Source organism: Mustela putorius, unplaced genomic scaffold (genome assembly GCF_011764305.1).
Source record: "Mustela putorius furo isolate JIRA1106 unplaced genomic scaffold, ASM1176430v1.1 tig00001093_pilon_pilon_pilon, whole genome shotgun sequence".
NCBI lineage: Eukaryota > Metazoa > Chordata > Mammalia > Carnivora > Mustelidae > Mustela > Mustela putorius.
Genome location: NW_025421565.1, coordinates 152,308 through 178,386, shown reverse-complemented (window position 1 = coordinate 178,386; position 26,079 = coordinate 152,308). Strand labels below are relative to the sequence as shown.

The 26,079-nt window shown below is 44.5% G+C and overlaps 1 long non-coding RNA gene across 1 annotated transcript; it reads right to left on the bottom strand.

The window, feature by feature from the left end:
• LOC123393937 lies at positions 1-26,079 on the bottom strand. The gene is made up of 3 exons (XR_006608763.1): positions 25,780-26,079; positions 12,132-12,235; positions 1-112 (listed from the first exon to the last, which is right to left on the bottom strand). It is a non-coding gene; the product is annotated as an uncharacterized LOC123393937 (long non-coding RNA).

Genomic DNA, 26,079 nt, shown 5'->3' with positions numbered 1-26,079 from the left:
GTGGTATTAACGTCTACTTTCTTCTCTAGAGGATGGAGGGCTGTTTCATGTGAGCGGATGTATCAAGAGTGGTTACCAAGCCAACAGCAAACTGATGTGGAGAATTGCCTTCCTACAACAGAGAATGAAATATGGAAGTCAACCAACAAAGACAAATTAGCCCAGTGCAGTGGGACCCGGGGGCAGACTCTGGCCTCAGTTCTTTCCAGTCTTCTGTAGACTTCTTTTGGAATGGTTTTGAGAACACAAATCAGCTCTCCAGCTGGATCTACTCATCTCTCTTTCTGTGCTTTTACCCATGGTGCCCTCATCCATTCACGTGATGTGAGACACCTTCCGTAACCCGAGGACTCCCAAATTTATATTTCTATCCAAGATTTCCCTTCAAAGTCCCAAGCTTGTCTATTTTTCAAATGGCATCACAATTGTGTCCCAAACCCGACTCCTGATTCTCACCCTTAAACCTGTTTCTCTGCTGAGAGCGGGGCATTATCCACTCCATTGCTTGAACCTAAAGCCTAGCAATTTCTTCCTCTTATTTAATGAAACCCTCTATGCCACATTTGATCCAGTTCACTTAATCCAAAATTCCAATTCCAAAAATACATCTTGAATCCTTTTGCCAATATCTGAACTACTGTGACTTCTCATTCGGATCACTGACTTTGCATCCTAACAGACTTGTTTTCCACCTTGTGCTTCCCAGGAGCAGCCACGGTAGATCTAAAGTCTCAGTCAGACCATGCACTCCTTTCCTTGAACATCTTAGTAACTTCTTATAGCATCTCCGAGAACATCCAAGCCTGGGAGTGACCTGGTTTTGTCCATCTCTTTCACTTTAGATTCTGTAGAGTGATTAGGACAGAGAAGAGCAAGAGCGTTCCCAGCCTCAGGGCATTTGCACCTGCTGTGCTTCATACCTGCCTAGTTCACACCTATCCTTTCTTTATCTGGATTGCTCATTTTCATCTTCCAAGTCTCATCTTAACTGTCACTTCCCAGGAGGTCTAGCGCATCACCCAGTGAAAGGCAGACTCCTCCCCCTTTGGTATTCTCTCTTGAAGGACTCCCTTCTTTTTCTTTAATAGCTTGCCCCAGTTCATACTGGATATTTGGTTTCTTGCTTGTTTATAGTCTCATTCACAGCAGGGAATGGGACTGGAAGCCACTCCTAGGATTTTTTTTTTTTCCCCTTTCACCATTTTTCCTTCTGGTGCCTGACATGTGGAGATCTTCTACTAATATATTTTTCAATTAAGTGAATGACTTAAAAAATAAGCAAACATCAATAGAACAAGACAGAAATGAGATAGATGAAAAAATTCTGCCGCAGAGAGAATTAGAGGATCGCCATAGCTTTTGAACCAGGGGATGAAAGCATTTCAGGAAAGAGGGAAATCCCAGGGAGCATTCGCTTAATGCTCTCAGGGCACTGGGAGAAATCATGAATTCTTACAGAAGAGCTAAAAGATGTTATGGTAAGACAACAAAATGGGAGAGAAAGGGAAATGCAAGGGGATGGTAGGACCGTGGCAGAAACTGCAACAGCATTGGAAACAACAAGGAGCAATGTCACCGCTGCAGAGAATAAGGTCAGTTCAGTGAAAGGCGAGTGTAAGGCGCTCTGAGAACACAGAGGAAAAGGACAACGAGAACAGAGAACTGGAAGGAACATCCCGGACCTGCAACGGGTAGACAAAAAAGAAAGGTGCAACGTGGATCAATGGCGGTCCTGACAGGGAGAGAGGAAAGGGAGCAAGGCTGCTTCTGAACTCAAGAAAGGTCCAGATACGCCCGTGCATGAATTCACGACAAAATTAACAGCACCTGGAAACAGCTTGGTGACTTTTTTGAATTCAGGCTTACGGAATTACTTACTTACACTTTGCCGAGCAGAGTCCTACTTGTGATGGGAACATGAGCTTTGGGTGGGCAGGGGTCTGTGCACAGTAGGTACTCAATACATATATGCCAGTTTTAACATAAAAAGTTATATACTCGTGTAAAAATCAGCAATGGGAGGAAGGATTGCAGTCTTTTTGCTGACATACACAAGCTTCAGTAAAATTACTATAATAAAATTATATGCACTGGACAACAAAATATATACTACAAACTCTACTTGTAATCTGTGAACAGAAGAATCAAAACAACAGTGGAAAGAAACCTTAGCATAATTCCTTTGAGTTTTTACCTAATCAGAGAGACAAAAGTATCTGTGATTATAGATAAATTGAGTAATATAAATAATACTTAAAAATATGTAACAAATTTTATTCTTTATAAAAAAAAGTCTTCTTTTTTTAAAGTTCCTGGAACACTAAATGACAAATCTTTAGTTAAAAATATCTCATGCGCATAATATAATTTTATTTTTAAAATTCTGCATGCATGTATACAAATATATTTTTCTGGGTAAAAATAATGCAAGATGGAGACAGCAGTAGGAAAAGTATTTTCTCTGGGTGGTGGGATTTCTTTTTTGGGGGGCATTCCAGTTTTTAAAATTATTTTTATTTAAATTCTAGTTAGTTAACATACAGTGCAGTGCTGGTTTCAGGAGTAGAATTCAGTGGTTCATCACTTACCTACCGCACCCAGTGCTCATCACAGCTCGTGTCCTCCCTCAGACCCATCTGGGGGGTGAGATTTCTAATTATTAAACATTTTCCTTTTACTTATATGAAATTTCTATCCTTTCTACAGTGAAGTTGTATTACTTGGATAATTAAAAAAGCAAAGGGGGGAAGCTAGCCAGCTGATACTCACATGAAATATTATTAGTAAAGAGATGGTCCGTCCTAAGAGAGGGGTAGCCAGGAAGACAGAGGAGACGTGCGTACAGACAACAAAAAAACTTCGGTGGGGCTTGGGAAGCTTTACTAAAGTGTAAGAATTGAGAGAAATCCAAGCCAAAACGTTCTATATGGAAAAGGCTGCCAAGGGTGCCGGCGCCCATCGCAGGCAGAAGGTTTTCCCAAGCACAGCATCCCACAAGGTAAAGAACAGAAACAGAAATAATCTCAAAGGAATATGGATATTAAAATAAACATAACCTTGGAAGGACTATGTGATGCTGCTGCTGGTTTGGGGAAGTGAAGAAGACTTCCGTCCTCTGGGAGTGGTAAGAGACAGGGCGGCATAGTAAAAAGATCTCTGTAGCATTAGACGTTCTTGAATGTGAGGGCAGGGTCTGCCCCTCAGACCTAGTAACCTGATTACTGAGGTTACTAGGTTACTAGGTTACCTCAGACTAATAACCTGATTACTGAGACGTCTCTGATGCTCAGTTTTCTCATCTATAAAATGGGGATAAGGTTACTTACTTTGGATGCTTGGTATATTGAATTATCCAAAGAAAGTCTGTGAACACATGTGGAAAAACATATCTGTATGCGTGTATAAGTACATATATATATATAGTATCAGGCACAAGTGAACCTGGGGTTGGTTAGGAAAGAAATGGGGCTGGATCTTGAGGAATTAATTCGGTCTGTACATGTGGAGCACGAACCACAACAGGCAGAGGGGCACAGAGTACTTGTGTCTACCTTCACAGAGCTGACACACGGCACCTTACAGGGAAGCCAAAATCTGGATCATGGATCCGCAGGCGGGAGGGAGACAGATAACAAACCCATCCCTCCTGCATTACGAGGGAGGCTGGGAAAAGCCAGAGGAGAAAAATAACAAACTGTCCACAGAGAATTATTAGATTTTATTCGATCAACAATGATCACAGCCTCATTTTTCTTCTCCCGATCATCCAAGCCCATTATTGGGGAAGGCAATGCAGGCACGGAGAATCAAGAAGTTGGGGCTGGGAAGCTGGTAAAAACCCCAAACGTTCCTGTGTTTATTTCTGCCTGCTTGTCCGGGACCAGTGTTTCACAAAAGGAGTGAGAAATGAGTAACCACATGCTGGGCAAGATGTTCCTGAGAATGTCAGGAAGCTTGTTTGTCAACCTTAATTGACAACTGATGTTTCAGGACAAAGCATGATTCTCATAATTTAATGGGACAGCATTGCTACTTAATGCCAGAGGGGGCAAGAGCGACTATAGGGCCAAAGCCTGTAGAAAGGAGAAATACGGACAAAATAATCCCCTTTTTGTTTTAGGAAAATGTAAAGTGGTGCCCCAGGGATTGTTGGCAAATATTATCATCTTTGAAAGCTACTACTTAACACAAATTCCGGGAAACCAGAGACTTCTGGGTAATGTGAATCACAAGGAAAGAATGCCCTATTCTGTGGCTGCAACTTTTTAATGGAATACTGGTTGATTTTGAGTGAAGAAGGCCAGGGGTCAGGGTCAGTTTGGGAGAATTTCCTGCCTGTTTCTGTCAAGGCGCCTCCGCAAGACGCTTCTTTCTTGGCCGTCTTGAAAAGTTTCCTGGGATCACCCACATGTGGGAGCCACCCATACCTCTAGGGGCAGGGCTCCCCTTTTTCTCTACATGGCTTAACTGAGGGTAGAGCTCAATAGCTCTGTGTGGACCTCTGTGTGCTGCGATGGCTTCTGAAGAAGATCTTTTCTGCATCAGTTCCTAATGAAGAGTTCTGTGGTAGGAAAGGGCAGGGTGGGGACTGGGGCAGAAGGGTGCTTCCAAAGAGAGGGCCAGACTTGGAGGGCTCAACGTTTCTATTAGAGTCAAGGAATGATAAACAGCAATTTGGGGTTCGAGCATCGGTGGAGGGCAGGTGTGCAGGGGATGAAGCTGGGAAGAGTTTGGGACCTCCTAGCGCTTAGGGAGAGGAGCTGGCCCCAGCTAGGATGGAGAGAGTGCCCCTAGAAGTCCCCTCCTGGATCCGTACAGGTGCAAATATGGTGGAAGGGGGAGCTGAGGAGAGGGAGGTCAGTTAGGAGAAGGAGAGAGTGAGGGGGAAGGGCAGGACTTGCCAGGGTGGAGCACACAGAGAGGAGGGGGACCCAGCGACATCAAGAACGTGGAATGGATAGGATTTGGTGATTTCAGTGCAAATGATGAAGGAAGATGAGGCAAGCCCCATTGGATGCCGGTGGTGCTCTCTACCCAACAGGAGCAGGGAACTTCTTATTTACTTCTCTGATATTTTCTCTGTACGCTGATGCTTATTTTTGGCTGCTAGTGGAATCTGAAATGGAGAAAGCTATAGATGGCTGACTGGTTGCTGCCCCATTGCTGACAGGAAGAGAGTAGATAGAACAGCCACTGCTTTCCCTGTGAGCCAGCTTTGTTCCTGGGGGAGAGACACGTATCCCAGCACGGAATCACGAGATCACCTGGCAGCTGTGGACGGAGGTGGGTCCAGATGCCAAGGGACTGAAGGGGGAGCCCACCTCTACCTCTGCCTGGGTGGACGTGGAAGTTGGGCATTTGTGAGGGCTTCCAAGAGGAAGCGACTCTTGAACTGAGGCTTGAGGGACACGTGGGCGTTCTGTGGGTGGAAAAGTGAGATGAGAAGTGGGTAAAGACATCGCATATGAGAGAACATGGCAAAGTCGGGCGATGGCAAATGGCGCAGTCTGGCCGAAGGCTCGTGTGAGCAGAGGGAAAGTGTGAAATGAAGCTAAGAAGGAAATCAGGGGCAGAGCAGGAAGGGCCTTGAGGCAATGACAGGCAGTTACAGTCTTTGCCTTGTAGCTGATGGGGAGACGTTGGGGAGCTTTGAGGAGAATTACAGATGCCATTCTCTCGCCCACTCACGCATTCACCAGATGTTACCCAAGTTCCATGTTGGACCACTCTGGCAGCAGAGTGAAGGGGGGGAGGCAAAGAAAAGATGTTTAGTTAGCGGAGAACACCAGCTGTTTTCCCAAATGTACGTCTTCTGCCGGGATACACAGCTAGATGACAGTTCTCTGTCTTTCTTGCTGCTAGGTGTGGCCATGTGCCCTTATGCCAGTCTATGCCATGTGTGCAGAAGGGAGTTGTGCTGCATCCTGGCAAGGGCCTTTGAGACCTCTCCTGTGCTAGGCTTTATGCTTTTCTTCCTACCGGCCAACTGAGTTGAGACCTTGGAAACCAAGTCTGAAAGATCCTGGTGCTGCCATGAACACAGGCCTCCCTACTCTCCAGAATCACAACCCGGACTGTTATGCGAGTCAGAAATAAACATTTTTATTATGTTGAGTCATTGTGTGTTTGGATCTATTCCCATAGCTTAGCTACCCTAAGCGTACACAGTTGGTGTGAAGAAAATGGAGGTCTCAGCTAGGGCCATGATGGTTTTCAGATTTGAGGATGGTCCCACCACTTCCGGTTGTCTTTTCTGTGGTTTGGAAGGAAGCCCCAGGCTTAAGCAGGAGGGATCCTAAGATGGATCCAAGAGCTGGAGGCCATCTCCTGCCATCGCTCGTGGAAGTTACTAAGTGCTGTGTGTGCCACTGTTTCTTGTTAGTGAGAAGGCAGGAGAACGTTTTGCTGAAGTCATTTTGGTGGTGTCTAAGGCAATTCCCTCCAGGACTCCTTCCCCATTTGCTTCGGCACGTTCAAAGAACTTTCTGGCTCTGCCTTGACTTGTCCCCGACCACTGAGCTCTTAGTGACTCTCCTCGTTCTTCCAGATGTTGACACGCATGGGCACCGTCTACATAACACATTCAAGCTTTTCCCAGCTTACAAGTCAAGTCGCTCGTGCCACGCAGCCCCTCCTCTAGCTACAGCGCTCTCTGTTCTCCCTCATCTCCCATGTTGGGAGCCAGGACTCTTCTCCAGCGAGCCCTCCAGAGCTGTTCCACACAAGCCTACCAGCTTAACTCTTTCTTTGCCAAACCCCATGGATATTACCCAGTCCTTATCCCTGGTGACCTTGAAGGTCTCCCCTCAGCTTCCCTGACTGCAAACTCTAAACCTTAGTAGGAGCGTGACTCCAATAACCCAATAATAGAATACATAAATATTCATGTATATGTATGTACATTTACACAGGAATATACAAAACGGCCAAGGAAATGTTAACACTGCTTGTGAACTATTAATCACGTATAATCACGTATTGATGGAGCCAAGGCCCCCCTCCCAGTCTTCGTATTTCTCCAATCTGTGTGGAGGGTCTTGCGTTCTCTTTTACTCTTCATAGAGTTTTTCTCTGGTGTATGTTTCTTTCTCCTAGTTTCTTGTGCTTGTTGGGTTTATCCCTGTTGTCCTAAAAATCTGGCAGTCATCTGCGTTCGGTCTATCACCTTGATCCAATTCCAATACCACTCCTGCTGTACTTAACGAAAAAAAAAATTATGTCTATTTTAGATCTTTCTGTCCTATTCCAGTCTCTTTTTTGGACTGATAATTTTTATTAATTGCTTTGTTTTTTTTTTTTTTTTTTTAGGTCAATAGCGATATTAGATACAGACCACAATTTTAGCTCCTTCCCCAAAGCTCCCTCTCGCTTTTCTTTTCGTTGTCTTTTTTCATTGACTAGAAATTCCAGATTGCATTAGACATGGTAAGAGAGGACATCTTTATCTTATTTTTGGTGTTAGTGGGACTCATTTTTTTCACCATGTATATCATATTAGCTGCTGGCTGTACGTAGGCATTCTTTATCTTGTTTGGGTTCTATCTCTTTGTTCCCTCTCTTTCTAGGTTACTGAACAATTAAAAAAAAAAAGTGTTGATGTCGTATTTTTATCCAATTCCTTTTGACCTTCATGCAGAAGTGAGTTTCTCCCCATTTAACTTAATCAAATAAATACATTTCCTAATGGAGAGAGGTCATCTGTTACCCTGGTCTTCTTGCTTTGTGTCCAACTGTCACTGCAGAGTAGGATGAAAACAAGACCCTGAGTGACAAGTGACAGGACATCCCCCGCCCATGAGGAGGGCAAGATGGATAGACTGCGGTCTGATTTTCTAGTTGTCGTTGTTGTGTTTTTTTTTTTTCCCAGTCACAACAAGTTTTCATTACCCTCTGAGAGCAGAAGCCCGCCCCACAGAGAACAGGAGTCTGATCAGGCAGCTTCCAGGCCAGGACCTCAGGGCCCTGTTGCAGCCATGGAACAAGACAGAGCCACCTGGGGAACAGGATAGAAGCTATCTCTCTGGCTCTTCACCAACCACATAACCAGGTGTAGACATGGCATGTTTTCTCCTCATCAGCTCAACATGCCCAGAAGGGAGGCAGGGGGGCCGAGGTAACGAGGACCTTCTACTGTTGCTTCTTCTCGCCTTCTCCCCCTTTTCTGAGTAGGGGCTTTGATTCTGCACTAGTTCATATCTGACAACTGCCCTTAATCCTAAACCTTAGGACTAAGCCTCAGGAGTTCCAACAGCGATGGGCAAATCCTTCTCTTATGAGCGGTAGTTGGCAAAGGCGGCCAATTATCTCAGGTGTTCACAATTATTTCCTGGACCTTTCCCACAGAGTAGACCCCAATGAGTTATATGGGAGGGAGACTCTCCTTTTTTTTTAAAAGAAGAATTCAGCAGTCATGGAAGTTGAGCCATCTTTCCATGAGTGTGTGATCCTAAATCCTGTCTTAATATTTAACTGTAAAGTAAGGCAATAGCTTAAAACATTTTAAGGTCCTAGTGAGGAGCCCAGTAGGCTAGGTTATCAAACTGTGGAAGAGGCTTCCCAGTGTGCTCGCTACCCCAAACAGACGTGGTGAGGGGAGAACTGGGAGCTCTGCCACCCTCACCCCCTCCAGCATCTTTCGCATTGGACCCTGGAGCTCCTGGTGGGCTCTAATCCCTGCCCGGCTAGAAGGAAAAACTTCTCCTCGTGAGTGGTCATACCTACCACGTGACTGATTGCTACGAAGACCGCCCCCTCGCACTAACACACACAGAACAGGCCAGGTGGGAGCCTTGATTAGGCTGCTCAGGGACCATGCACAGGGTTTTCAGGTAGATCACACTTTCTTTCAGCAAGGTAGAATGGGGGCTGAGAGGCCCAGCCAGTCAGGAAATGGACATGAAGATCCCAGGTCAAGTGAGACCAAGAGAGGAGGGCAAGGGGATCAGGTGAGAAGCAAGAGAGGACTTAAAAAGCCAAGGGCAGGTGAACATCATGAGGGAGGAAAGACTGTGAGAGGAACAGGACAGACAGCGGAGGACAAGAAGGAAGGAACAGGTGTGCTGAGTAATGTGGGTGAGTCTAAGAAAATAATGGCCTAGGTTCTAGAAGTTTCCAGGCTGTGGTTCTTGGGAGGCACCCAGGTGTGCTTTTCCTTCTTGTTCTTGGATTTCTGTGACAGTCCTATGGATTCTCAAACGACTGACCTGTGTATGTTAGCTTGCGTGTTCTCACAGCCAGAAGACCCAGCCCTAGACCCTGAGCATAAGTGAACCTCCTTTTGTAGGCAGTGGAACCGCGAAACTCTGTCTTTCCCCTCATCCTGTTTTTCCTAATTCTCCCACCTCACGGGAATCCCACAGGGACAAAGCATGGCTGGGAATGTCTGGAGCTTGAGGATTTGAAGGTCACCAGCAGGACTGAGAGCTCGCTCTTCACACTCATGTCCACGAGGCTGGAGATCTTCTATCCCCACAGGGAGGGCTCATTGAATGTTCTCAAGTTGCGAATGATTATCTACCAACAGTGCTGGGGAGCCAGTCTCCTTCCGTCCTACTTGTACCCCCCAAACTGGCCAGGACAGTCCCCCGATTCTCAGTCCCATTCCTTGGAAACAAAAGAGCAAAAGAACAAAAGGTGAGAATTATTTCACTCAGCATAATCTCTTTGAGTCCTGTCCATGTTGCTACAAAAGTTGGGTATTCATCCTTTCTGATGGAGGCATAATACTCCACAGTGTATATGGACCACATTTTTTTTATCCATTCATCTGTTGAAGGGCTCGAAGAGATTATGCTGAGTGAAATAAGTCAAGCAGAGAGAGTCAATTATCACTTGAGAGATTGACAATTGACAAAGAGTCAATTTCACTTATTTGTGGAGCATAACAAATAGCATGGAGGACATGGGGAGATAGAGAGGAGAAGGGAGTTGGGGTAAATTGGAAGGGGAGGTGAACATTGAGAGACTATGGACTCTGAAAAACAATCTGGGGGTTTTGAAGGGGCGGGGGGGGGGGTGGGAGGTTGGGGTACCAGGTGGTGGGTATTTTAGACGGCATGGATTGCATGGAGCACTGGGTGTGGTGCAAAAATAATGAATACTGTTATGCTGAAAATAAATTAATTAAAAAAAAAGGTGAGAATTAATTGTAGGGGGTGGGCATATCAGGAGAAGATTTCCGATTGTGGCTCCGAGGAGAAAAGAGGGCCTGAATGTGATTTGAGTCAGCATGGAGAACTTTCCGTATGCCCTAGGATTCCCACAGAGGCTCCCCCCGCACCCCGCTTGCTGACCTTAGGACCCATTTCACGGAGCAGCTCTTCTCAGATTGGGGCTCAAGGGTGGAGAGAAATTAGAGGGGCATGCCCAAGAAGAAAGGCATTCCCTGTGGAGAAAGCAGCACGGCGGAGGGTGTGGGGAGGGTCAGCATGCTATCTAGACGGAGAACTAAGGACAAGAAGGTAAACTGAGGCTCAATCCTGCCGTGCTCTGTGGGCGGGCAAAGTGGGCATCAGAGTTACAGGAATAGGAGAGGGATGTATCAGAGGCCCTGGGGAAGGGCTCGGCTTTGTAAGGACTGGAGTGAAGATGATGGGGGAGGAGAGGCCCTTCTTGAATCACTTTAAAAACCTGCAGAGACTCAACTGACAGGTTTACCAACAGATGTAAACATACTCTGTCTCAGTTAGGGGTAGGCTCAGAAAGACACACTGAGATCATGGCTAAATTAGACCGAATGTTTCATGTCTGCACTGGGGGAATGGTCTATGTCGCTAACATGTATGTCACTAAATCCTTGGATGTGCTTGTAATTTATATGAAAATGTTAAACAAAAACAAAAACAAAAAAACCCCAAACACCCCCGCCTCCCAAAACCAAAAAACAACAAAACCAACCCGGTCTCCCCCTTTTTTTTTCCTAAGAGAGTTTAAGCTATCCTATGGTCTCTAGCCTTGGATTTTTAATTCACGGCAATGATTTTCAAATCAGTGAAACATTTCCTGCATATTATCAATTTCTGACTACAAATTAGAAAAATGCAAACCCTCTGTCTTAGCACCCGGCATCTCTGAGAAGACATTCTTTTCACAATGACATTTGAAGGCTTTCTGGATGTGACGGATGGGACAGTCATTCTGAGTGAATTTAGAGATTTTAATTACTGTTGTATTTAATTGCAAGTGGGTGCTGTGGAAAAAAAAAAAAAAAGCTGTCAACAAAGGAAGTAATTATTCCAAAGCATTACATCTGCTCCCCGTTCTCTGTCAAAAATTTCTCACTAAAAATGTGTTTCTTTAAATGTAACTCAAAGCAGCTGATGAAATGTAAGACTATGGAAAGTTTCAAATCCCAGAGCAAATGCTGGGGACTTGACTCAGTGGCAAAAGACCTCCCCACCGTCCCTCGTATCCCTTCCCGGGGCTTCCTATGTAAGTTCGGATGCCTGCCGTTTTGTTTCCAAAGCTCAGTATTTTCCACTTAAACACTTCCTTTTCATAATACTTCTGGTGTCTCTGGAGTGTTATTACTGTTTGATTTTTTTTTCCTTTTAATAATGACTCTGACTGTGGTGCCTTTTTTTTTTTATTATTAAGAGAGTGGACAGAGCAACACTAAAGCTACAGACAACTGTCCAGACAGGAGGTAATCCCGCAAACCCTCCTAGGATGCCTGCGTCAACAGCCAAGGCCAGCATATGGAAGGTAGCCTTTCCCAAGATCATTCCTCAGCATCCTCTAGCCTGCTGGGAACCGCAAAGACACACACCATCCATAAGGCCCTGAGGACCTAATAGATGAGCAGAAGACGAGGTCAAAACCCAGAGTTAGACCGACCCTTTCTGGAAGACAAAGAGGCAGCCGCCTTATCAGTGAATTTAATGAGCACCTATTTGTGTGTGTTAACTTTGCCAAATGCAGAAATCCCTGTCTCCGGGGTGTTTATGATATATTGACGAGACAAGGTGCATACAGACCAAAATGATTTAATTACCATCTCCCCAGGCAGAGGCTCCTAGATGATCTTCCTCGGTGGAATGTCTCTTGTTCTTCCCCATTGGAGAACATCATGATTTTCCTCTTAGAAAAGAGGACCCTTTTCTACAGATATAATTGTACATTTATCGGCTTACCTGTTTCTTGTCTGTCTTCCCGTGCAGAGCTGAGCTGTAAGAACAATAAGGCGGGGGCTGTGTTCATTTTGCTGTTGCTCTATATCCAGAAGCTAACACGGTGCCTGCAACATAGTAAGTGCTCAATAAATGTTTCTTGAAGGAATGAACAAATGAATGAGTGAGTGAACAAAGGAAAGAGAAGCTTGGCTGGGGAAAGTCTCCTAGGCCAGGAGAACATGTCGCAGACCCAGCTAGAAAGGAAGCTGGTTGAAGCCCCTTTTGACAAGGATAAGCCACTTTCCTCCCCAGAAATGACTCCAAACGGTAGGTGGGTGGGTATCTCTATTCCTAGAGGGGCCTCCTAACTGAGGACCTCGTGGAAATAATAAAGGAATCCAACAAGGGTGACAGAGATGCCATTGAGAAAAGAACCACACATATTTTATTCTATATTAACACAATCATTATATAACCAGGGGTAGAATTTTGATGACAGCCACCATCCCTTCCTCCCTGAGGGGCTACACAGAGCTGTTGCCCAGTGTGGCTTGGGGAGCTGTTTCTGTTCTGGCTTGATCTAGATTTCTCTTCTCCCAGCCTCTGCTGACCTCTTTCTGAGTCTGACATGGGTCCTTAACCTACTCTGCCTGCTTGGGAATCCATTGCTTCCTTGTTTCGGGGTCTTTATTACTATTTGCAGAATATTCTCAGTCTCTGAAAATGTGATTGCTCAAATTTCACTTTAAAGACAGTCGGTATCAGCTGATATTTATAGGAGTTTTACCTCCCTCCGCTCTAGGCTGCAGAAAGCCTCCTGCCGGGAGTTGAATGATGACTATCCCTTCTTCAGTTCTGTCTATAGTAACTCCCACAGGGCGCTCAGATATGTCACATGCACTTTTGTTTTGTTTTAGCTTAGCTTTAGGTCAGGCTAGTGTTTGGCTAGAAAATGAAAGATGGGTTTTACGTCGCTTTTCTGCTAGGCTCCTAGCAAGCCACTTGTGGTTGTGCGTGTGTTACTCTTTGGGAACTTAAATCTAGGAGGACTTGGAGCTCTCAAAATAATTGGCTTTTAGCAAGTGAATTCTTTCTTTAACTTCTCTTGCAAATACACAGTATGGACCATTATGTCAATCCAATAAACTGTGAGGGTGTGGAACAATGGGGGAAAAAAAAACACTGAATTGTGTGTCTGGGGGCCAGAGTCCAGCCTCGGTTTGGGCCCCAACAAACTGTGTGGCCTTGGACTGGTGCTCATTTTTAAACTGCTATCAGCTCAAGCAAAACCTGGGTCAGAGCAGCTTTTGAAACTGGCCATGATCCACTGTTTGCAAAAAAAATTTTTTAATATCCATGCTTCAAATGGGAAAGAACTAGTAGAAAGCTTATAAGAATAGCACTGAAAACTGCTATCATCAGCAAGGAAAAGAAGTGAGGATGAGAAAAATATCCATTTTTTTTTTTCATTTCACAAAAGAATCCCGGCTTATCGTTTTCCCCCTTCTCAGCATACAGAGGCAGCCTTAAAACGTGAGTTAACCAAAGCAAACGATTCCGAGCTAATATTTTTTTTAAGATTTTATTTATTTATTTGACAGAGAGAGATCACAAGTAGGCAGAGAGGCAGGCAGAGAGAGAGAGAGGAGGAAGCAGACTCCCTGCCAAGCAGAGAACCCGATGCGGGACTTGATCCCAGGACCCTGAGATCATGACCTGAGCTGAAGGCAGCAGCTTAACCCACTGAGCCACCCAGGCGTCCTTGAGCTAATATTTTGTTGTCTTTAAAGTTATAGCGACATCAGATGATTTTATAGCCCACTGGGGCCAGAAGATTCGCTGGGAAGCAGAGTGTACCTACATGAGCAAGTTGTACTATATAAAGTGGCAAGTGATCTCAGACAATTACAGAAACCTTCCTGTCTCAGTTGGTACCCTGGAGACAGCCGATAATGCTGGCATACACTGCTAAAACTGTCAGCAATAAGACGTGAGGAAAACCCAAACCAGAACTTTTAACAAATTATGAGGTTGTGGAAAAGAGCAGAAACGTCTTGGTAATGACTTACATTAACAATACAGCTGCCTCCTCGAGCTCCCCGAGTCATAAAACACTAACAGCTAGGGGCTGAAAGGAAAGCATGTGCACGTTACAAGGAAATGAAGATCAGAGAAACGGACTTTGCATGGGGGTGTGGTGGTTGCCAAGCTAAATGCAGAAGAGCCACGGTTCCGCTGATGCGAAAAGAGTCAACCACGACACAGGGAAGGCGGCCGAGTGGGCTTATCTCATGCACAGGCCACAGTGACTAAAGGTGGTTCAGGTGGAAATCGCTGGGTTTAAACCACCAGCAGTAGTGCTGGGGGCTATAGCTCGGTCTCCTCATCCGTCAAGTATGGCCAATGGCTTCTGTAAAGAAAGCATTTTGGGGGCACCTGGATGGCTCCATGAGTTAAGGCCTCTGCCTTTGGCTCAGGTTACGATCTCAAGGTCCTGGGATCAAGCCCCACTTTGGGCTCTCTGCTCCATGGGGAGCCTCCTTCCCCCTCTCTCTCTGCCTGCCTCTCTGCCTACTTGTGATCTCTGTCAAATAAATAAATAAAATCTTAAAAAAAAAAAAAAAGCACTTTGAAGAGTGCCTCGTGACTGAACACTCTGGAAATGTTCGCTGTTACTACTCTCATTTCTACTGCCACTGCTAGGAATGAGCCTCGTCAAACCAAACCAGACTCTTTTATTCCCCCCAAAACATGGATAAAACCAGAAAGTAGTATCGGATACTGGCAAACGACTTCAAGAGTTGGTTAGGCACAAGTCTCTATGTTCCCACATTGTTGGTTTATTTGTTTTATTACTGATTTATACAACAAATATTCATCGAGCCCTGTACTGGGGCAAGGCTCCATGGCCTAGGATTCTGACAATGAATAAGATATAGTCTCTGACCCCGAAGAGCTCACAACCTGGCTGGTGGAGAGCAGACAGAGCAGACATTCTGAGGAGTGACATTTCAGGTAAGGGAGGGTACAGTGGGAGGACAGAGAAGAAGGAAGCCAGAGGGAGGAAGCCTTGATCCAGACTGTCTGGGGTATGGGAGGAGAGTGGGGGTGGGCCACAGTCAGGCGGCATTCCCTAGTGATGTCTGGACAAAAATGTGAGGTGTCACTGTTTCAGTTAGAATGGAGACGGCCAATCAGATTGAGGGTAACAGCCAGAACACCTTGAATTCCCTACCACCATTGACAAAGAACTCAAAATGTGCTTTTTAAGTCAATGCCTACCTTTGTTCTTTCTTCCAATTAATAGAATGGAATCTTTATGGGCCATGATTTTATATTATCTCCTCTTGCAAAGGAAATGCTACTTTTATTTATTATTTATTATTTTTTGAGAGAGAGGGAGAGTGAGCTTGCAAGTGGGGCAGGTGGGGGAGGAGGGGACGGGTAGAGGGAGAGAGAGAGAATCTTAAGCGGGCTCAGCACAGAGCCTGACCTGGCTCTCGATCTCACAATCTCACCACCTTGAGCCAAAATCAAGAATTGGACGCTTAGGGCACCTGGGTGGCTCAGTGGGTTAAAGCCTCTGCCTTCGGCTCAGGTCATGATCCCAGGGTCCTGGGATCGAGCCCTGCATCTGGCTCTCTGCTCAGTAGGGAGCCTGCTTCCCCTCTCTCTGCTTGCTTCTCCGCCTACTTTTAAACTGTCTGTCAAATTAAAAAAAAAAAAAAAAAGTCTTTAAAAGAGTTGGACGCTTAACTGACTAAGCACCCCATAGAGGAAACAGTACTTTTCACGCTAACAGCATACATTTATAAAGGGTAACTTGCCACCATCACACTATGTAAGGTCCGTCTGGATGCATGAAGTCCTGTGGGGCCTTGGGCTGACCAAGACTGACCACTACTAAGGTTGTACAGACTCCAGGTCCTAGGGCAGAGCTACTCCGGGCCCTGGTGTGTGCAACTGCGTTTCTGTTACACCACAGCCGGGCAGGAGGTAGATGCGATGGCTGTGGCATCCTTTGTCAGAGGGAGAGGAAAGAGGTGGGGAAAAGGAACTCACTGTGAGCAGATAGAAGGCCAATGAGGCTACAGGTGAGGTTTTGTGAGAAATCCAAGACTGCCCTGCTCAGTACGCCATTGGGGGAGCGACATAAGCCAGAGAAAGGTGCCAGTCCCTAACCTCAGAAGAAGTCCTGGACACCAAGACACAGAAATCAAGATTTTTTTTCTAATCCTGAAATTGACCACTGTTGATTTTAACATGCAGTAGGACAGAGAGACGTTTTCGAAAGCCCTGGAGAAACTGTCGGTGAAAGCGTTCACATAGGGAATGCGCTTCCTGTTGTTCAATGCAGCTGTCTTCTTGTGGAACTCCCCTTTGAAAAATGAACAACAGACTTGAGGATCTTCAAAGAACAGAGTTCTGCTCCACCCTAGCTCTGCACATCTGAAAAACGGGAAAGAACATTTTCTGTCCTTTTTATTGAGTCGTGACCCTCAAAATGCATTTCCTTAATTCAAAGAGTCCCTCTAACATTTGGTAGTTTAAACAATTGGTTTAAAATATGTGAATAACTAGGCTTCATTTGTTGGGAATCAAGACCACTTGGAGAAAAAATAGAGAAAGATGCAAAGAATGTCTGAGAATTGTGGGTATTTCATTCCTTTTAAAAACCATACTTCACTTGCTCAATGAAAAAGAAAAAAAAAAAAAACTTTTTATTTTTAAAGCTTCTTTCAAGCTGAAACTGTCTATGTCCAAGCTGTAGCCTAGAGCAAAATTTTACAGCTGAGTAACAAACCTCTTAAAACAGGGATTTATAATGGAAATGCTATCCGAGAGTTAATTACAGTGGGCTCCAGAAGGGTGTAATTTTTTTCATCAGTTCGGAGAGAATGCCAACGTGGTGTGACCATATTTATCCCAAACCTCAGACTCCATTAATTCATTCCACTGGGCTATACAGCAAAAGCCAGTGTCCAGGTCCCTCTTTTTTTTTTTTTTTTTTTTCCCACTTTATAGCCCTAGTTTGTCTAAAAGGTTTCGGAAAAAGAAAAGTTCTTTTAAGAGAGGCCAGTATCAATAACAGAGGTTTTAAATTAGGACAGCCGAAGACCAAGAACGAAGTCCTGCCTGTTCTTAAGGGAAGAAACACAAACACACTCTTACTAAAAACAAAGTTTAAAAACCTGAAACCTTAATTATCTTTAGACTTCTCTTTGGACTTTGACAGGGTAAGGTTTTCATTCCTAGGAGGTCTGTTTTCTGAAAGTGCACCTGCTGCCTTATTGATGACTAAAGGAGTTAGCCTGTGACCAAGGGGACTGGGTGACACCAGGACCAAAGAGCAGAATTAGCAGGGGGGATTTAAAAAATTAGATCTGCCTGAGTTCTAACACTAGAGATTTAGATCCAACAGCCTGGGGGTGGCCAAGAGATTGAAAAGTTCCCTTGTGGATTTTAACAGGGGGCCAAGACTCAGAATCAGAGCTCTGTCCCTTCTACAAAAAGTGGGGACCATGGACCAGCAGTGCCCGTATCATCTGGAAAGGCAGAATCTCAGGCCATGCCCTATTAGAACCGGTATTTTAGCAGGACAATTGGGGGATTTCCCCAGGGCATTAAAGTTTGGGAATCAGGGCCCTACACTACAGCTATTGCAAACAACCTGCTGATAGTCTCAGACTCAGTCTTAGAGGAGTTCCAGTATACCCACCGAAAATATGATCTGCCCGATGTTCCTTGCAATAAATACAGATAGGGAGTATTCCTTCACCCGATCAGAGTTGGAGAACAAAAGGATGGTACTGATGAGATGGGTGTCCCTAAAGCTTTCTGGGCTCTGGATCCAGGACACATGCAGAGTTGGAAAGTGGGACGACGGGAGGGGGAGGGAGACAGTGGTTGAAATGAGTGATGATTCATCCATGTTCATAATGGAGCAGCCATTAAATATTTTGAAAATCATCTCTGTTTTTCTGTTTTGGCACACCCCAGTGTGTTTCTTGTCATCACCTGAATCATGCTAGGCTCTTTCCATCAAAGGTCCTAGCCCTAGGCTCTACTTCCCCCTGGACACTCTTCTCCACATCTTTGCACAGCCAGCGACTTCTTGGCATAAATAACCCAGCTTGTCACTTGGGCAGCAAAACCCTCCTTGGCTACAAGCTAGTGTAACCACCCAGAATTTTATAACATCATCTTCCTTTTAATTCCCTCCATAGCACTTATTCCATCTTGTTTCTTGGTTTTCTTTTTTTCTAAATATTTTATTTATTTATTTGAGAGACAGAGATCACAAGGAGGCAGAGAGGCAGACAGAGAGAGGAGGAAGCAGGCTCCCTGCTGAGCAGAGAGCCCGATGCGGGGCATGATCCCAAGACCCTGGGATCACGACCTGAGCCGAAGGCAGAGGCTTTAAACCACTGAGCCACCCAGGTGCCCCTTGGTTTTCTTATTTGTTGGTTTATTCTCTCTCTCCCCTCTTTAAAATGCATTCTTCATGAGAATGGGGAACTTGTCTTAATTCAGTGCTCTGTCTGCATTCAGTCACTCATTCAACCAGTGCTGCTTGTTCACAGGCCATCTGTTATGTGCAGGGACAGTTCTAGATGCCGGGGATGGAGTACTTTTAAGAGTGCCTGCCCTAGAAGAACTGTTCAATAAATCTTGATTGTTAAACTAATCCATGCTCTTCAACAAACATTTTTAAAAGACCATTATAGGCTATTCAAAGTGCTCTGAGCTAGAGGATTACAAATGTAGATTCTAACTATAAGGAGTTCATATTCTAGTATGAACAATAAGGCAATAAGATAACCCCAGAAGCATTAAAGTAGCCTTCAGAACAAAAAGCTTTGGGAAGGACAGAGGTGAGTCAAGAATGCTACTTAGGAAAAAGTCGAGGGGAAGCAGTGTCTGGAGATCATTTTGAGAGATGACATTTCTAGAATACCCTTAAAGGGAAATCAGATAGGACCAGGCAGAGAAATGATAGAACATTCCAGTTAGAGGACAAGGCTAAGCAAGAGATGTGAAAGAAGATGAAATGAGTGAAATGGTCAAGAGGTTCATGGGGCCAGAGGGAAAGTGGCATTCAGGTAGAAAGTGAAAGAAGTGATGCCAGAAAGTCAGGTGGAGGTAAAACCCTGATAGGTGTACCACCAGCAGCATTTTAATCCGGTCTACCTTTCTGGCCAATAATTTCTCTGTATGCATTAGGGATTTTTAAATTGTTAATTCTCTTGGACTCAATATTCCCATTTTTAAGTTTTGTTTTGTTTTGTTTTGTTTTTTAAAGAAAATAAGCATATATCTGGACAGTGATTTATGTTTAAAATGTTTGTGGGTAAAGGGTTTATAAAGCTTTTCCCTATTTCCGCATGAGAATTTGACTTTCATTTACCTGGTAACCTGATGAAAGGGCGCATCAAGTATGTTGACAACTAGTCAACATGACTTATAGTAAACCTGACCATGGGCTGTGCTGAGTGGCATCTAGGCTATGGGAACTATAAATTACAGATAGGAGCCATAGCTCTGAGCTTCTCTGAGCATGTGCTCTTATAATTGGACATGTCCTTTATAAGGACACTGAAACTTGTCCCAGTGAAACTGTTGTCAGAGTTATGGTTCCCTGGGGAGGCATAAAGCTTCTAAACCAGGACAGTTCCTGTGCTTAACTCGATGTGCATTTCATCTCTTTGCACGTGAACTTCTGTGGACCACTGCAAGGAGTACCCATTTTTGCCCTTCCAGCAAGCTCTGTTCCCGTTCTACACAACTTTGAGTAGAATGTGTCATGTGTGTTCTTTGTGATGCTGAATGTTGAGAACCAAGAAGAATTCTTGATGCTAAATGTATAAACCAAAATTCTGTTTTTGTTTTTTTTTTAAGATTTTATTTATTTATTTGACAGAGAGATCACAAGCAGGCAGGCAGGCAGGCAGAGAGAGAGAGAGAGAGAGAGAGAGGAGGAAGCAGGCTCCCTGCTAAGCAGAGAGCCCAATGCAGGGCTCGATCCCAGGACCCTGGGATCATGACCTGAGCCGAAGGCAGAGGCTTTAACCCACTGAGCCACCCAGGCACCCCAAACCAGAGCTTTATAAGATCAAAATTAGGGACAAGCTAAATGCCTAACAATAGAGGAATATACTCTACTCATAGAGTATAGTTCATTCAAATAAGCAAGAATAAACTATTGGCATTACTTCAAAATAAAAAACTGCACAGGAAAGGAAATGATCAATGAAATGAAAAGGCAACCTACTGAATGGAAGAAGATATTTGCATATCACCTATCGGATAAAGGGTTATTATCCAAAATATATAAAGAACTTATACAACTCAACACTCTCAAAAATAATCCAGTTAAAAATGGATAAAATACATAAACAGCCACTTCTCCAAACATCCAGATGGCCAAAAGACACATGAAAGGATGCTCAACATCACTGATCATCATGGAAATGCAAATCAAAACTACAATGAGATAGCACCTCACCCCTGTCAGAACGGCTGAAATAAAAAACCCAAGACATGAGTGTTGGTGAGAATGTAGAGAAAAGGGAACCATTGCACACTGTTGGTGGGAATGTAAACTGGGCACCCACTGTGGAAAACAGTATGGAGGCTCCTCAAAAAGTTAAAAATAGGGATGCCTAGGCGGCTGAGTCAGTTAAGCGTCTGCCTTTGACTCAGGTCATGATCTTGAGGTCCTGGGATGGAGCCCCGAGTAGAGCTCACTGCTCAGCAGGGAGTCTGCTTCTTCCTCTCCCTCGGCCCTTGCCCCTGCTTATGCACACACATACTCTCTCTCTCTCTCTCAAATAAATAAAATATTTTTTTTAAAAGTTAAAAAAAAAAAAACTACCTCATGATCCAGTAATTGCACTACTGGGTATTTACCTAAAAAATACAAAATCACTAATTCAAAAGGGTATATGCACTCTTAAGTTTATTGCAACATTGTTTACAATAGCCAAATTATGGAAATGATCCCCGTGTCCATCACTAGATGAAGACATAAAGAAGATGTGGTATATGGAATGGAATATTACTCAGTCATAAAAAAGAGCTAAATCTTGCCATTTGCAACAACATGGATGGATCCAGAGGGTATAATGCTAGGTGAAGTAAGTCGGTCAGAGAAAGACAAAGACCACATAATTTCATTTCTTTGTGGAATTTAAGAAACAAAACAAATGAGCAAAGTAAAAAGAGAGAGAGAGAGAGAGAGAGAAAGGTAAACCAAGAAATAGGCTCTTAACTACAGAGAACACACTGATGATCACCAGAGGGGAGGTGGGTGGGGGATGGGGGAAATATGATATGGGGATTAAGGAGTGCACTTGTGATGGGCCCCAGCTGACATATGGAAGCACTGAATCCTTATATTGTACCCTCGGAACTAACACTACACTGTATGTTAACTATACTAGACTTTAAAATAAAATTTGAAAAGCAAATAGATCTACTTCATTCATAAAATGGAACATGAAGCAGCTCTAAAAGTTCATGTTTCTGAAGAATAGTATCAATGGGAAATAAATGGTCATAGTATATATTAACTTAAAAAGTATAATATGAGAAGGAATATATGGTGTGAACACGTAACACATGTTTGTATGAAACAGAAAGGAGCTCCAACCAGAGTACAGGAAGAGAATAAGGCCACATATAAAGACATCTTCCATTTTGCCATCTTTTCCCTCCTCTCTTTTCCAAGGTGCAACTAATTTTCCCAACTCAGATATTGGTGATTCATGCCATCTGGGCCATCACAGAGCTCAGTACCCTGGCCACAGTGTCCAACTTATGACCAAGGTCAACCGATCGGGGTTTCTTATGCCCCTCTCCATAGTCACTGCCTGGGCATGTGGGCTCAGGTGGTACTCGAAGGTACAAATACTGGGACAATAAACTGGAACTCTTGATTTGTTTTTGAATGAAGAGATGAGAAAACAGTTGTGGCTAGTGCCCAGGTTCCTGCCATGAGGTGGGGAACAACAGTCACCTTCCATCCCGCGGGCTGCCCAGGGAGGGACGGTCAACTTGTGTAAGAGTTAGACAATCACAATATCACAGAAATCCAGAACAAGGAGAGGATGCGACACGTGTTTGTTAAATTTAGTTCAACAACAGTACTTTTCTTTTTCTTCTCTTCTTTGAAAAAGCCTGCTAGCACCAAGGTCTCTGAGGTCTGCTGGTATGATCTGGTCTTAGGACCCAGAAAAGAAATGCTGCTCTAAGGAAATAATGGATCAGGCCATGGACCATGACTTACTTCTTTGTGCTTTGTTTCATTTACTAGATATTTTTACAGCTAAAAATTACTCTTAATATATATGTTGAACATAGCTTTTACACAATATGCATAGACATATATGTATGGCTTACAAGATGGTAACATGCAAATGGTTTCATGATTTTTCCTCTTTAGGCTTAATAATGTGCCATAAGCATCCTTCCGTGCCAGCACACAGGGCTCTATGACTCTGTCATAATCACTCTTTACTACCCTCCTGTGAACTGACGGGTACAGTCATACCTATCTTGGCCACGTGACCTCATTTCACCGCTAGGTGTCTCAGTGTTTGTCTAAGTGGGGTTAACTGACAGAGGATTTGCTATAAATGAAAGTGAAATACTGTAAGTAAAACCCTTAGCACAGTGCTCAAACAGAATGGGCTCAGTAATTGGAGTTCTATCACTATTTCTCCTATGGAATTCTTACTCCATTAATATTGTCATCAGTGGATAGCTGAGTTATTTCCGATTTCTGATTCAACAAACAAGACCGCAACACACAGTTTACCCTTGTGTGATTTTTAAAGACTAAACTCCAAAAAGCAAGACTGCTGGGCACAGTATATACCACACGCATACAAAGAGAAACGTGACAGCATACACACACATATACACAGCATATACACAGCATGACCCCAGGACTTCGGTACACAAAGACACCCTTATGAAGAAGAATATTTCAGGGGCTCAGAGGTTATCTCTTGGGAGCTGGCCAAGGGCTAGTCCTAAAGACACATTTCTTTGGCAAGTGTGGGGTCTGAACGACACAGGCCTGCTGAGTTAACCCTTTTCTGCCCCCGGGGAGATGCATGAGCCAAGACAGAGAGGTGGAAATGCACAACCCACACTTAGGGACAAGAGTGCAAACCAGTAGCATTAAAGGGAAGGAGAAGAGCGAGAGGTCAAGTGGAAAAGTAGTTTGGCCCAAACCATGAAGAGGAACCATGGAGAGGTTCAATGCACAGAAGCACGGGGATGAGGATAACACACGTGGGAGTGGTTTTAAAGATAAGCTGGAGGGAAGATTCTGGAGCCTGGGGACCCTGCCAACACCCCGTGGGACAAGATGGCCTGAAGCAGTGGGAATGGAGAGGGCCTGTGCAGGAGACTGTGAAAAGCAGCCAACTTTCAAAGTCACTGAAAATGGGGACAAAGCTGAGGGGCTAGAATCCTAGAGCCCTCTAGGATCGTAAGCCCATGTGGTTAAAAGTAACAGCCTCCCGATACCAACAGACGTGCCAGGAGAGCCTTCGGATCCATTCACCAACTGTTTATCAAGGGCCTACCAAGTGCCGAATGAACCATCATCCAAGTTTGGTTCATGAGCCCCCCTCCGTCCCCTGAGGAGCTTGTCGACAAAGCCAATTACACCCCCCAAGAGCTACCAAATTCAAGTCTCTAGTGCAGGGCTTGGAAATCTGCATTTTTTACAAGCTCCCCAGATATTCTCACCACTAAAGTTTGAGATTCTCTGTTCTCTCTGGTGCCCAGAAAGTCATTTACACTGGGAATACACTGGGAATTTAAATATATCTCAAGTTGTGAAAAGAGGGAGGAAAAAACTATAGAAACCAATAGATACAGGGTTTTTTTTTTTTTTGTTTTTGTTTTTGTTTTTCTTCCTCCTTTTTCCCAATTCAGGATGGGAGTCTCCATGGTAGGCATGGAGTAAGGCTAAAACTACGACATTTTTCTGGGTGGCTACGTGTGTGTGTGTGTGTGTGTGTGTGTGTGGCCTTTCTGTTAGGAAAGGATGGCTAAAATCTGCAGACGACGAGGATGTCCAAGTGCATGGCCCTGTGTGCGATCTGATGAGGCCGAAGCTCTTTTAACCAAGAATGACAAGGTCTTTGCCCAGCACAACCCAAGACTGCTACAAAAAATACATGACATATATTTTGGAAATGAGCACATTAAAAGATGCCTTTATATATGGAGAAAGCAGAGAATTTTATTTAAGTTTGGGCAGCCCTTTAGAACGTTCATGAACGTTTTTAAAAGCAAAGTTCCAGAGGAAGCAAACGTTGCTAGTGACAGCCCAGAGCTCAGGACATAAGCCGAATGAAATAAAAAATCCAAGGATTTTTTGTTTTTGGTTTTCTCTCCTAACCTCTTCACCTGGCTTTTGCCTCCCCCTCCCGCATCCTTCTCCTTCCCTATAGGAGTCCTTTCCCCTCCTGGCCAACAGTGGAGAAGCAGCATGTTCCAGAATACGCAGCTCTCTTAATCTAATACAGCGTTGATGGTTTCTTTCATTAAGTTTCAGCATCCTTCTGGAAATCTGGCAAATACTATGATACATGCTATCTCCGTTAAATGTATTAAAAGAACATTCAATCAGGAAATTAGTTAACTATTCTCTAAATAAATTATATTTGAGATGCTACATATAAAATATGATAATTCAGAGAGTAAATCAAATTATACATAATATTTTAATGTTCTGTTGAAGAGAGTGAACAGGGCATAAGCTTTAGGGCCAGACAGAGATCAGTTTGATTTATGGCTCTAGATTCGGGGAAGTTATTTAGATTTTCCGAATCCATTATTAGATTCTCCTCCATTACCATTGTTTCCGAGCCGGGCATTATCGGCATTTGAGGCAGGATAATCTTTTGTCCCATGAGGTGGTCCTCAGCATTTCTCACTGTGGTCCTCCTCCTTTTTCTAGCTACTAGATCCCAGGAGCATTCTCAGCTCTCACCTTGAGATACCCGAATACCGTTACAAACCTGCAAACGCCCCCCCCCCCCCCCCGGGAAGGTGGTGATGCTCCCAGCTAAAAGCAGGTGCATTAAATGAATAATAATAATGCCTCTCCAAGTTGGAAAAATTTTCCTGGCACTTTGGGGTAAACAAAGAGGTAGCTTAATCCCAGCCCGGTCCACAGGGGCTGCTGTGCAGAGCAAGCTGCTTCATCTAAACATCCCACCGGTAACACTGCAGTAGGAGTAAGACCTGAGGGTTGTAGTAAGAATGCAATGAATCATCACGCGCTAAGCACCCGGCAGCCAGGCTGGTGCAGTCAAGTCAGTCGCGTGGGTGCTGTCCAGATGGGAAAGCCAGATGTCGGAGACGAAGGACAGCGGAGGTGGCCAGGAAATCAGTTACCTTGTTTAAGACGTTTTGCAAAAACAGGGAAGTGGGAAGTAAAGAGTTACTAGACAGTGTCGAGTTGTCAGTTTCTCCCACGCCCCTCCCCTCCCTGAAAACACTGTGTGTACTTGACGCGCTCTCTTGAAGGCCTAGGGCCCGGATGGTGGGGAAAATAAGGCTGAGTTTCAGGAGGATGTAAAGGGCCACGAGGTGGCGTGAGAGGATGAGGATGCCAGCTGGGCACACAGGGACGAGAGCTCACCAGCATTCTATGCGGCTTTTCCAAACTCCAGGCTGCGCTTCCGTGTTCGCGGACCATGCCCAATGTCCCCGAGATTTTCACCTGCTCTGCACTCTATTAACACCCGGCAACAAGAGAGACGGCCAGCACTCATCAGAGCTGCTTAAACGAGATGAAGCTCAAGAAAAAGGAAACTGGAACGGATAATGTGCTAGCTAAAGGAGAGGCTGGATCTACCGGGAAGGGAAGTTATCTCCTCCCTACAACCTTCTGCTCCCGTTAGACCTTGGCCTCAGAACGCTGATATCCAACAGGGTTCAA